Below are 13,403 nucleotides of genomic sequence, written 5' to 3' on the forward strand. Positions count from 1 at the left end.
GCGTTATGCGTTATGCGTTATGCGTTATGCGTTATGCGTTACGCGTTATGCGTTATGCGTTATGCGTTATGCGTTATGCGTTATGTGTTATGCGTTATGCGTTATGCGTTATGGGTTATGCGTTATGCGTAATGTGTTATGCGTTATGCGTTATTCGTTAAGCGTTATGCGTCATGCGCTATGCGATATGCGTTATGCGTTATCGGCGATGCGTTATGCGTTATGCGTTATGCGTTATGAGTTATGCGTTATGCGTTATGCGTCATGCGTTATGCGTTATGCGTTATGCGTTATGCGTTATGCGTTATGCGTTATGCGTTATGCGTTATGCGTTATGCGTTATGCGTTATGCGTTAGGCGTTATGCGTTATGCGTTATGCGTTATGCGTTATGCGTTATGCGTTATGCGTTATGCGTTAAGCGTTATGCGTTATGCGTTATGCGTTATGAGTTATGCGTTATGCGTTATGCGTCATGCGTTATGCGTTATGCGTTATGCGTTATGCGTTATGCGTTATGCGTTATGCGTTATGCGTTATGCGTTATGCGTTATGCGTTATGCGTTATGCGTTATGCGTTATGCGTTATGCGTTATGCGTTATGCGTTATGCGTTATGCGTTATGCGTTATGCGTTATGCGTTATGCGTTATGCGTTATGCGTTATGCGTTATGCGTTATGCGTTATGCGTTATGCGTTATGCGTTATGCGTTATGCGTTAGGCGTTATGCGTTATGCGTTATGCGTTATGCGATATGCGTTATGCGTTATGCGTTATGCGTTATGCGTTATGCGTTATGCGTTATGCGTTATGCGTTATGCGTTATGCGTTATGCGTTATGCGTTATGCGTTATGCGTTATGCGTTATGCGTTATGCGTTATGCGTTATGCGTTACGCGTTATGCGTTATGCGTTATGCGTTATGCGTTATGCGTTATGCGTTATGCGTTATGCGTTATGCGTTATGCGTTATGCGTTATGGGTTATGCGTTATGCGTAATGTGTTATGCGTTATGCGTTATTCGTTAAGCGTTATGCGTCATGCGCTATGCGATATGCGTTATGCGTTACGTTATGCGTTATGCGTTATGCGTTATGAGTTATGCGTTATGCGTTATGCGTCATGCGTTATGCGTTATGCGTTATGCGTTATGCGTTATGCGTTATGTTTATGCGTTATGCGTTATGCGTTATGCGTTATGCGTTATGCGTTATGCGTTAGGCGTTATGCGTTATGCGTTATGCGTTATGCGTTATGCGTTATGCGTTATGCGTTATGCGTTATGCGTTATGCGTTATGCGTCATGCGTTATGCGTTATGCGTTATGCGTTATGCATTATGCGTTATGCGTTATGCGTTATGCGTTATGTGTTATGCGTTATGCGTTATGTGTTATGCGTTATGCGTAATGTGTTATGCGTTATGCGTTATTCGTTAAGCGTTATGCGTCATGCGTTATGCGTTATGCGTTATGCGTTATGCGTTATGCGTTATGCGTTATGCGTTATGCGTTATGCGTTATGCGTTATGCGTTATGCGTTATGCGTTATGCGTTATGCGTTATGCGTTATGCGTTATGCGTTATGCGTTATGCGTTATGCGTTATGCGTTATGCGTTATGCGTTATGCGTTATGCGTTATGCGTTATGCGTTATGCGTTATGCGTTATGCGTTATTCGTTAAGCGTTATGCGTCATGCGCTATGCGATATGCGTTATGCGTTATGCGCGATGCGTTATGCGTTATGCGTTAAGCGTTATGCGTTATGCGTTATGCGTTATGAGTTATGCGTTATGCGTTATGCGTCATGCGTTATGCGTTATGCGTTATGCGTTATGCGTTATGCGTTATGCGTTATGCGTTATGCGTTATGCGTTATGCGTTATGCGTTATGCGTTATGCGTTATGCGTTATGCGTTATGCGTTATGCGTTATGCGTTATGCGTTATGCGTTATGCGTTATGCGTTATGCGTTATGCGTTATGCGTTATGCGTTAGGCGTTATGCGTTATGCGTTATGCGTTATGCGATATGCGTTATGCGTTATGCGTTATTCGTTAAGCGTTATGCGTCATGCGCTATGCGATATGCGTTATGCGTTATGCGCGATGCGTTATGCGTTATGCGTTAAGCGTTATGCGTCATGCGTTATGCGTTATGCGTTATGCGTTATGCGTTATGCCTTATGCGTTATGCGTTATGCGTTATGCGTTATGCGTTATGCGTTATGCGTTATGCGTTATCCGTTATGCGTTATGCGTTATGCGTTATGCGTTATGCGTTATGCGTTATGCGTTATGCGTTATGCGTTATGCGTTATTCGTTAAGCGTTATGCGTCATGCGCTATGCGATATGCGTTATGCGTTATGCGCGATGCGTTATGCGTTATGCGTTAAGCGTTATGCGTTATGCGTTATGCGTTATGAGTTATGCGTTATGCGTTATGCGTCATGCGTTATGCGTTATGCGTTATGCGTTATGCGTTATGCGTTATGCGTTATGCGTTATGCGTTATGCGTTATGCGTTATGCGTTATGCGTTATGCGTTATGCGTTATGCGTTATGCGTTATGCGTTATGCGTTATGCGTTATGCGTTATGCGTTATGCGTTATGCGTTATGCGTTATGCGTTATGCGTTATGCGTTATGCGTTATGCGTTAGGCGTTATGCGTTATGCGTTATGCGTTATGCGATATGCGTTATGCGTTATGCGTTATGCGTTATGCGTTATGCGTTATGCGTTATGCGTTATGCGTTATGCGTTATGCGTTATGCGTTATGCGTTATGCGTTATGCGTTATGCGTTATGCGTTATGCGTTATGCGTTATGCGTTATGCGTTATGCGTTATGCGTTATGCGTTATGCGTTACGCGTTATGCGTTATGCGTTATGCGTTATGCGTTATGCGTTATGCGTTATGCGTTATGCGTTATGCGTTATGGGTTATGCGTTATGCGTAATGTGTTATGCGTTATGCGTTATTCGTTAAGCGTTATGCGTCATGCGCTATGCGATATGCGTTATGCGTTATCGGCGATGCGTTATGCGTTATGCGTTATGCGTTATGAGTTATGCGTTATGCGTTATGCGTCATGCGTTATGCGTTATGCGTTATGCGTTATGCGTTATGCGTTATGCGTTATGCGTTATGCGTTATGCGTTAGGCGTTATGCGTTATGCGTTATGCGTTATGCGTTATGCGTTATGCGTTATGCGTTATGCGTTAAGCGTTATGCGTCATGCGTTATGCGTTATGCGTTATGCGTTATGCGTTATGCCTTATGCGTTATGCGTTATGCGTTATGCGTTATGCGTTATGCGTTATGCGTTATGCGTTATCCGTTATGCGTTATGCGTTATGCGTTATGCGTTATGCGTTATGCGTTATGCGTTATGCGTTATGCGTTATGCGTTATGCGTTATGCGTTATTCGTTAAGCGTTATGCGTCATGCGCTATGCGATATGCGTTATGCGTTATCGGCGATGCGTTATGCGTTATGCGTTATGCGTTATGAGTTATGCGTTATGCGTTATGCGTCATGCGTTATGCGTTATGCGTTATGCGTTATGCGTTATGCGTTATGCGTTATGCGTTATGCGTTATGCGTTATGCGTTATGCGTTATGCGTTAGGCGTTATGCGTTATGCGTTATGCGTTATGCGTTATGCGTTATGCGTTATGCGTTATGCGTTATGCGTTATGCGTTATGCGTCATGCGTTATGCGTTATGCGTTATACGTTATGCGTTATGCGTTATGCGTTATGCGTTATGCGTTATGCGTTATGTGTTATGCGTTATGCGTTATGTGTTATGCGTTATGCGTTATGAGTTATGCGTTATGCGTTATGCGTCATGCGTTATGCGTTATGCGTTATGCGTTATGCGTTATGCGTTATGCGTTATGCGTTATGCGTTATGCGTTATGCGTTATGCGTTATGCGTTAGGCGTTATGCGTTATGCGTTATGCGTTATGCGTTATGCGTTATGCGTTATGCGTTATGCGTTAAGCGTTATGCGTTATGCGTTATGCGTTATGAGTTATGCGTTATGCGTTATGCGTCATGCGTTATGCGTTATGCGTTATGCGTTATGCGTTATGCGTTATGCGTTATGCGTTATGCGTTATGCGTTATGCGTTATGCGTTATGCGTTATGCGTTATGCGTTATGCGTTATGCGTTATGCGTTATGCGTTATGCGTTATGCGTTATGCGTTATGCGTTATGCGTTATGCGTTATGCGTTATGCGTTATGCGTTATGCGTTATGCGTTATGCGTTATGCGTTATGCGTTATGCGTTAGGCGTTATGCGTTATGCGTTATGCGTTATGCGATATGCGTTATGCGTTATGCGTTATGCGTTATGCGTTATGCGTTATGCGTTATGCGTTATGCGTTATGCGTTATGCGTTATGCGTTATGCGTTATGCGTTATGCGTTATGCGTTATGCGTTATGCGTTATGCGTTATGCGTTACGCGTTATGCGTTATGCGTTATGCGTTATGCGTTATGCGTTATGCGTTATGCGTTATGCGTTATGCGTTATGCGTTATGCGTTATGGGTTATGCGTTATGCGTAATGTGTTATGCGTTATGCGTTATTCGTTAAGCGTTATGCGTCATGCGCTATGCGATATGCGTTATGCGTTATCGGCGATGCGTTATGCGTTATGCGTTATGCGTTATGAGTTATGCGTTATGCGTTATGCGTCATGCGTTATGCGTTATGCGTTATGCGTTATGCGTTATGCGTTATGTTTATGCGTTATGCGTTATGCGTTATGCGTTATGCGTTATGCGTTATGCGTTAGGCGTTATGCGTTATGCGTTATGCGTTATGCGTTATGCGTTATGCGTTATGCGTTATGCGTTATGCGTTATGCGTTATGCGTCATGCGTTATGCGTTATGCGTTATGCGTTATGCATTATGCGTTATGCGTTATGCGTTATGCGTTATGTGTTATGCGTTATGCGTTATGTGTTATGCGTTATGCGTAATGTGTTATGCGTTATGCGTTATTCGTTAAGCGTTATGCGTCATGCGTTATGCGTTATGCGTTATGCGTTATGCGTTATGCGTTATGCGTTATGCGTTATGCGTTATGCGTTATGCGTTATGCGTTATGCGTTATGCGTTATGCGTTATGCGTTATGCGTTATGCGTTATGCGTTATGCGTTATGCGTTATGCGTTATGCGTTATGCGTTATGCGTTATGCGTTATGCGTTATGCGTTATGCGTTATGCGTTATGCGTTATGCGTTATGCGTTATGCGTTATGCGTTATGCGTTATTCGTTAAGCGTTATGCGTCATGCGCTATGCGATATGCGTTATGCGTTATGCGCGATGCGTTATGCGTTATGCGTTAAGCGTTATGCGTTATGCGTTATGCGTTATGAGTTATGCGTTATGCGTTATGCGTCATGCGTTATGCGTTATGCGTTATGCGTTATGCGTTATGCGTTATGCGTTATGCGTTATGCGTTATGCGTTATGCGTTATGCGTTATGCGTTATGCGTTATGCGTTATGCGTTATGCGTTATGCGTTATGCGTTATGCGTTATGCGTTATGCGTTATGCGTTATGCGTTATGCGTTATGCGTTATGCGTTATGCGTTAGGCGTTATGCGTTATGCGTTATGCGTTATGCGATATGCGTTATGCGTTATGCGTTATTCGTTAAGCGTTATGCGTCATGCGCTATGCGATATGCGTTATGCGTTATGCGCGATGCGTTATGCGTTATGCGTTAAGCGTTATGCGTCATGCGTTATGCGTTATGCGTTATGCGTTATGCGTTATGCCTTATGCGTTATGCGTTATGCGTTATGCGTTATGCGTTATGCGTTATGCGTTATGCGTTATCCGTTATGCGTTATGCGTTATGCGTTATGCGTTATGCGTTATGCGTTATGCGTTATGCGTTATGCGTTATGCGTTATTCGTTAAGCGTTATGCGTCATGCGCTATGCGATATGCGTTATGCGTTATGCGCGATGCGTTATGCGTTATGCGTTAAGCGTTATGCGTTATGCGTTATGCGTTATGAGTTATGCGTTATGCGTTATGCGTCATGCGTTATGCGTTATGCGTTATGCGTTATGCGTTATGCGTTATGCGTTATGCGTTATGCGTTATGCGTTATGCGTTATGCGTTATGCGTTATGCGTTATGCGTTATGCGTTATGCGTTATGCGTTATGCGTTATGCGTTATGCGTTATGCGTTATGCGTTATGCGTTATGCGTTATGCGTTATGCGTTATGCGTTATGCGTTATGCGTTAGGCGTTATGCGTTATGCGTTATGCGTTATGCGATATGCGTTATGCGTTATGCGTTATGCGTTATGCGTTATGCGTTATGCGTTATGCGTTATGCGTTATGCGTTATGCGTTATGCGTTATGCGTTATGCGTTATGCGTTATGCGTTATGCGTTATGCGTTATGCGTTATGCGTTATGCGTTATGCGTTATGCGTTATGCGTTATGCGTTACGCGTTATGCGTTATGCGTTATGCGTTATGCGTTATGCGTTATGCGTTATGCGTTATGCGTTATGCGTTATGGGTTATGCGTTATGCGTAATGTGTTATGCGTTATGCGTTATTCGTTAAGCGTTATGCGTCATGCGCTATGCGATATGCGTTATGCGTTATCGGCGATGCGTTATGCGTTATGCGTTATGCGTTATGAGTTATGCGTTATGCGTTATGCGTCATGCGTTATGCGTTATGCGTTATGCGTTATGCGTTATGCGTTATGCGTTATGCGTTATGCGTTATGCGTTAGGCGTTATGCGTTATGCGTTATGCGTTATGCGTTATGCGTTATGCGTTATGCGTTATGCGTTATGCGTTATGCGTCATGCGTTATGCGTTATGCGTTATGCGTTATGCATTATGCGTTATACGTTATGCGTTATGCGTTATGTGTTATGCGTTATGCGTTATGTGTTATGCGTTATGCGTAATGTGTTATGCGTTATGCGTTATTCGTTAAGCGTTATGCGTCATGCGCTATGCGATATGCGTTATGCGTTATGCGCGATGCGTTATGCGTTATGCGTTAAGCGTTATGCGTCATGCGTTATGCGTTATGCGTTATGCGTTATGCGTTATGCGTTATGCGTTATGCGTTATGCGTTATGCGTTATGCGTTATGCGTTATGCGTTAGGCGTTATGCGTTATGCGTTATGCGTTATGCGTTATGCGTTATGCGTTATGCGTTATGCGTTATGCGTTATGCGTTATGCGTTATGCGTTATGCGTTATGCGTTATGCGTTATGCGTTATGCGTTATGCGATATGCGTTATGCGTTATGCGTTATGCGTTATGCGTTATGCGTTATGCGTTATGCGTTATGCGTTATGCGTTATGCGTTATGCGTTATGCGTTATGCGTTATGCGTTATGCGTTATGCGTTATGCGTTATGCGTTATGCGTTATGCGTTATTCGTTATGCGTTATGCGTTATCCGTTATGCGTTATGCGTTATGCGTTATGCGTTATGCGTTATGCGTTATGCGTTATGCGTTATGCGTTATGCGTTATGCGTTATGCGTTATGCGTTATGCGTTATGCGTTATGCGTTATGCGTTATGCGTTATGCGTTATGCGTTATGCGTTATGCGTTATGCGTTATGCGTTATGCGTTATGCGTTATGCGTTATGCGTTATGCGTTATGCGTTATGCGTTATGCGTTATGCGTTATGCGTTATGCGTTATGCGTTATGCGTTATGCGTTATGCGTTATGCGTTATGCGTTATGCGTTATGCGTTATGCGTTATGCGTTATGCGTTATGCGTTATGCGTTATGCGTTATGCGTTATGCGTTATGCGTTATGCGTTATGCGTTATGCGTTATGCGTTATGCGTTATGCGTTATGCGTTATGCGTTATGCGTTATGCGTTATGCGTTATGCGTTATGCGTTATGCGTTATTTGTTATGCGTTATGCGTTATGCGTTATGCGTTATGCGTTATGCGTTATGCGTTATGCGTTATGCGTTATGCGTTATGCGTTATGCGTTATGCGTTATGCGTTATGCGTTATGCGTTATGCGTTATGCGTTATGCGTTATGCGTTATGCGTTATGCGTTATGCGTTATGCGTTATGCGTTATGCGTTATGCGTTATGCGTTATGCGTTATGCGTTATGCGTTATGCGTTATGCGTTATGCGTTATGCGTTATGCGTTATGCGTTATGCGTTATGCGTTATGCGTTATGCGTTATGCGTTATGCGTTATGCGTTATGCGTTATGCGTTATGCGTTATGCGTTATGCGTTATGCGTTATGCGTTATGCGTTATGCGTTATGCGTTATGCGTTATGCGTTATGCGTTATGCGTTATGCGTTATGCGTTATGCGTTATGCGTTATGCGTTATGCGTTATGCGTTATGCGTTATGAGTTATGCGTTATGCGTTATGCGTCATGCGTCATGCGTTATGCGTTATGCGTTATGCGTTATGCGTTATGCGTTATGCGTTATGCGTTATGCGTTATGCGTTATGCGTTATGCGTTATGCGTTATGCGTTATGCGTTATGCGTTATGCGTTATGCGTTATGCGTTATGCGTTATGCGTTATGCGTTATGCGTTATGCGTTATGCGTTAGGCGTTATGCGTTATGCGTTATGCGTTATGCGATATGCGTTATGCGTTATGCGTTATGCGTTATGCGTTATGCGTTATGCGTTATGCGTTATGCGTTATGCGTTATGCGTTATGCGTTATGCGTTATGCGTTATGCGTTATGCGTTATGCGTTATGCGTTATGCGTTATGCGTTATGCGTTATGCGTTATGCGTTATGCGTTATGCGTTATGCGTTATGCGTTATGCGTTATGCGTTATGCGTTATGCGTTATGCGTTATGCGTTATGCGTTACGCGTTATGCGTTATGCGTTATGCGTTATGCGTTATGCGTTATGTGTTATGCGTTATGCGTTATGCGTTATGGGTTATGCGTTATGCGTAATGTGTTATGCGTTATGCGTTATTCGTTAAGCGTTATGCGTCATGCGCTATGCGATATGCGTTATGCGTTATCGGCGATGCGTTATGCGTTATGCGTTATGCGTTATGAGTTATGCGTTATGCGTTATGCGTTATGCGTCATGCGTTATGCGTTATGCGTTATGCGTTATGCGTTATGCGTTATGCGTTATGCGTTATGCGTTATGCGTTATGCGTTATGCGTTATGCGTTATGCGTTAGGCGTTATGCGTTATGCGTTATGCGTTATGCGTTATGCGTTATGCGTTATGCGTTATGCGTTATGCGTTATGCGTCATGCGTTATGCGTTATGCGTTATGCGTTATGCGTTATGCGTTATGCGTTATGCGTTATGCGTTATGTGTTATGCGTTATGCGTTATGTGTTATGCGTTATGCGTAATGTGTTATGCGTTATGCGTTATGCGTTATTCGTTAAGCGTTATGCGTCATGCGCTATGCGATATGCGTTATGCGTTATGCGCGATGCGTTATGCGTTATGCGTTAAGCGTTATGCGTCATGCGTTATGCGTTATGCGTTATGCGTTATGCGTTATGCGTTATGCCTTATGCGTTATGCGTTATGCGTTATGCGTTATGCGTTATGCGTTATGCGTTATGCGTTATCCGTTATGCGTTATGCGTTATGCGTTATGCGTTATGCGTTATGCGTTATGCGTTATGCGTTATGCGTTATGCGTTATTCGTTAAGCGTTATGCGTCATGCGCTATGCGATATGCGTTATGCGTTATGCGCGATGCGTTATGCGTTATGCGTTAAGCGTTATGCGTTATGCGTTATGCGTTATGCGTTATGCGTTATGCGTTATGCGTTATGCGTTATGCGTTATGCGTTATGCGTTATGCGTTATGCGTTATGCGTTACGCGTTATGCGTTATGCGTTATGCGTTATGCGTTATGCGTTATGTGTTATGCGTTATGCGTTATGCGTTATGGGTTATGCGTTATGCGTAATGTGTTATGCGTTATGCGTTATTCGTTAAGCGTTATGCGTCATGCGCTATGCGATATGCGTTATGCGTTATCGGCGATGCGTTATGCGTTATGCGTTATGCGTTATGAGTTATGCGTTATGCGTTATGCGTTATGCGTTATGCGTTATGCGTTATGCGTTATGCGTTATGCGTTATGCGTTATGCGTTATGCGTTATGCGTTATGCGTTATGCGTTATGCGTTATGCGTTATGCGTCATGCGTTATGCGTTATGCGTTATGCGTTATGCGTTATGCGTTATGCGTTATGCGTTATGCGTTATGTGTTATGCGTTATGCGTTATGTGTTATGCGTTATGCGTAATGTGTTATGCGTTATGCGTTATTCGTTAAGCGTTATGCGTCATGCGCTATGCGATATGCGTTATGCGTTATGCGCGATGCGTTATGCGTTATGCGTTAAGCGTTATGCGTCATGCGTTATGCGTTATGCGTTATGCGTTATGCGTTATGCCTTATGCGTTATGCGTTATGCGTTATGCGTTATGCGTTATGCGTTATGCGTTATGCGTTATCCGTTATGCGTTATGCGTTATGCGTTATGCGTTATGCGTTATGCGTTATGCGTTATGCGTTATGCGTTATGCGTTATGCGTTATGCGTTATTCGTTAAGCGTTATGCGTCATGCGCTATGCGATATGCGTTATGCGCGATGCGTTATGCGTTATGCGTTAAGCGTTATGCGTTATGCGTTATGCGTTATGAGTTATGCGTTATGCGTTATGCGTCATGTGTTATGCGTTATGCGTTATGCGTTATGCGTTGTGCGTTATGCGTTATGCGTTATGCGTTATGCGTTATGCGTTATGCGTTATGCGTTATGCGTTATGCGTTATGCGTTATGCGTTATGCGTTATGCGTTATGCGTTATGCGTTATGCGTTATGCGTTATGCGTTATGCGTTATGCGTTATGCGTTATGCGTTATGCGTTATGCGTTATGCGTTATGCGTTATGCGTTATGCGTTATGCGTTATGCGTTATGCGTTATGCGTTATGCGTTATGCGTTATGCGTTATGTGTTATGCGTTATGCGTAATGTGTTATGCGTTATGCGTTATGCGTAATGTGTTATGCGTTATGCGTTATGCGATATGCGTTATGCGCGATGCGTTATGCGTTATGCGTTATGCGTTATGCGTTATGCGTTATGCGTTATGCGTTATGCGTTATGCGTTATGCGTTATGCGTTATGCGTTATGCGTTATGCGTTATGCGTTATGCGTTATGCGTTATGCGTTATGCGTTATGCGTTATGCGTTATGCGTTATGCGTTATGCGATATGCGTTGTTCGTTATGCGTTATGCGTTATGCGTTATGCGATATGCGTTATGCGTTATCCGTTATGCGTTATGCGATATGCGTTATGCGCGATTCGTTATGCGTTATGCGTTATGCGTTATGCGTTATGCGTTATGCGTTATGCGTTATGCGTTATGCGTTATGCGTTACGCGTTATGCGTTATGCGTTATGCGTTATGCGTTATGCGTTATGCGTTATGCGTTATGCGTTATGCGTTATGCGTTATGCGTTATGCGTTATGCGTTATGCGTTATGCGTTATGCGTTATGCGTTATGCGTTATGCGTTATGCGTTATGCGTTATGCGTTATGCGTTATGCGTTATGCGTTATGCGTTATGCGTTATGCGTTATGCGTTATGCGTTATGCGTTATGCGTTATGCGTTATGCGTTATGCGTTATGCGTTATGCGTTATGCGTTATGCGATATGCGTTGTTCGTTATGCGTTATGCGTTATGCGTTATGCGTTATGCGTTATGCGTTATGCGTTACGCGTTATGCGTTATGCGTTATGCGTTATGCGTTATGTGTTATGCGTTATGCGTAATGTGTTATGCGTTATGCGTTATTCGTTAAGCGTTATGCGTCATGCGCTATGCGATATGCGTTATGCGTTATCGGCGATGCGTTATGCGTTATGCGTTATGCGTTATGCGTTATGCGTTATGCGTTATGCGTTATGCGTTATGCGTTATGGGTTATGCGTTATGCGTAATGTGTTATGCGTTATGCGTTATTCGTTAAGCGTTATGCGTCATGCGCTATGCGATATGCGTTATGCGTTATGCGCGATGCGTTATTGCGTTATGCGTTATGCGTTATGCGTTATGCGTTATGCGTTATGCGTTATGCGTTATGCGTTATGCGTTATGCGTTATGCGTTATGCGTTATGCGTTATGCGTTATGCCTTATGCGTTATGCGTTATGCGTTATGCGTTATGCGTTATGCGTTATGCGTTATGCGTTATGCGTTTTGCGTTATGCGTTATGCGTTATGCGTTATGCGTTATGCGTTCTGCGTTATGCGTTATGCGATATGCGTTGTTCGTTATGCGTTATGCGTTATGCGTTATGCGATATGCGTTATGCGTTATCCGTTATGCGTTATGCGATATGCGTTATGCGCGATGCGTTATGCGTTATGCGTTATGCGTTATGCGTTATGCCTTATGCGTTATGCGTTATGCGTTATGCGTTATGCGTTATGCGTTATGCGTTATGCGTTTTGCGTTATGCGTTATGCGTTATGCGTTATGCGTTATGCGTTCTGCGTTATGCGTTATGCGATATGCGTTGTTCGTTATGCGTTATGCGTTATGCGTTATGCGATATGCGATATGCGTTATCCGTTATGCGTTATGCGATATGCGTTATGCGCGATGCGTTATGTGTTATGCGTTATGCGTAAATGCGTTATGCGTTATGCGTTATGCGTTATGCGTTATGCGTTATGCGTTATGCGTTATGCGTTATGCGTTATGCGTTATGCGTTATGCGTTATGCGTTATGCGTTATGCGTTATGCGTTATGCGTTATGCGTTATGCGTTATGCGTTATGCGTTATGCGTTATGCGTTATGCGTTATGCGTTATGCGTTATGCGTTATGCGTTATGCGTTATGCGTTATGCGTTATGCGTTATGCGTTATGCGTTATGCGTTATGCGTTATGCGTTATGCGTTACGCGTTATGCGTTACGCGTTATGCGTTATGCGTTATGCGTTATGTGTTATGCGTTATGCGTAATGTGTTATGCGTTATGCGTTATTCGTTAAGCGTTATGCGTCATGCGCTATGCGATATGCGTTATGCGTTATCGGCGATGCGTTATGCGTTATGCGTTATGCGTTATGAGTTATGCGTTATGCGTTATGCGTCATGCGTTATGCGTTATGCGTTATGCGTTATGCGTTATGCGTTATGTGTTATGCGTTATGCGTAATGTGTTATGCGTTATGCGTTATTCGTTAAGCGTTATGCGTCATGCGCTATGCGATATGCGTCATGCGTTATCGGCGATGCGTTATGCGTTATGCGTTATGCGTTATGAGTTATGCGTTATGCGTTAT

The sequence above is a fragment of the Lasioglossum baleicum genome, unplaced genomic scaffold (assembly GCF_051020765.1).
Source record: "Lasioglossum baleicum unplaced genomic scaffold, iyLasBale1 scaffold0059, whole genome shotgun sequence".
In the NCBI taxonomy this organism is placed as follows: domain Eukaryota; kingdom Metazoa; phylum Arthropoda; class Insecta; order Hymenoptera; family Halictidae; genus Lasioglossum; species Lasioglossum baleicum.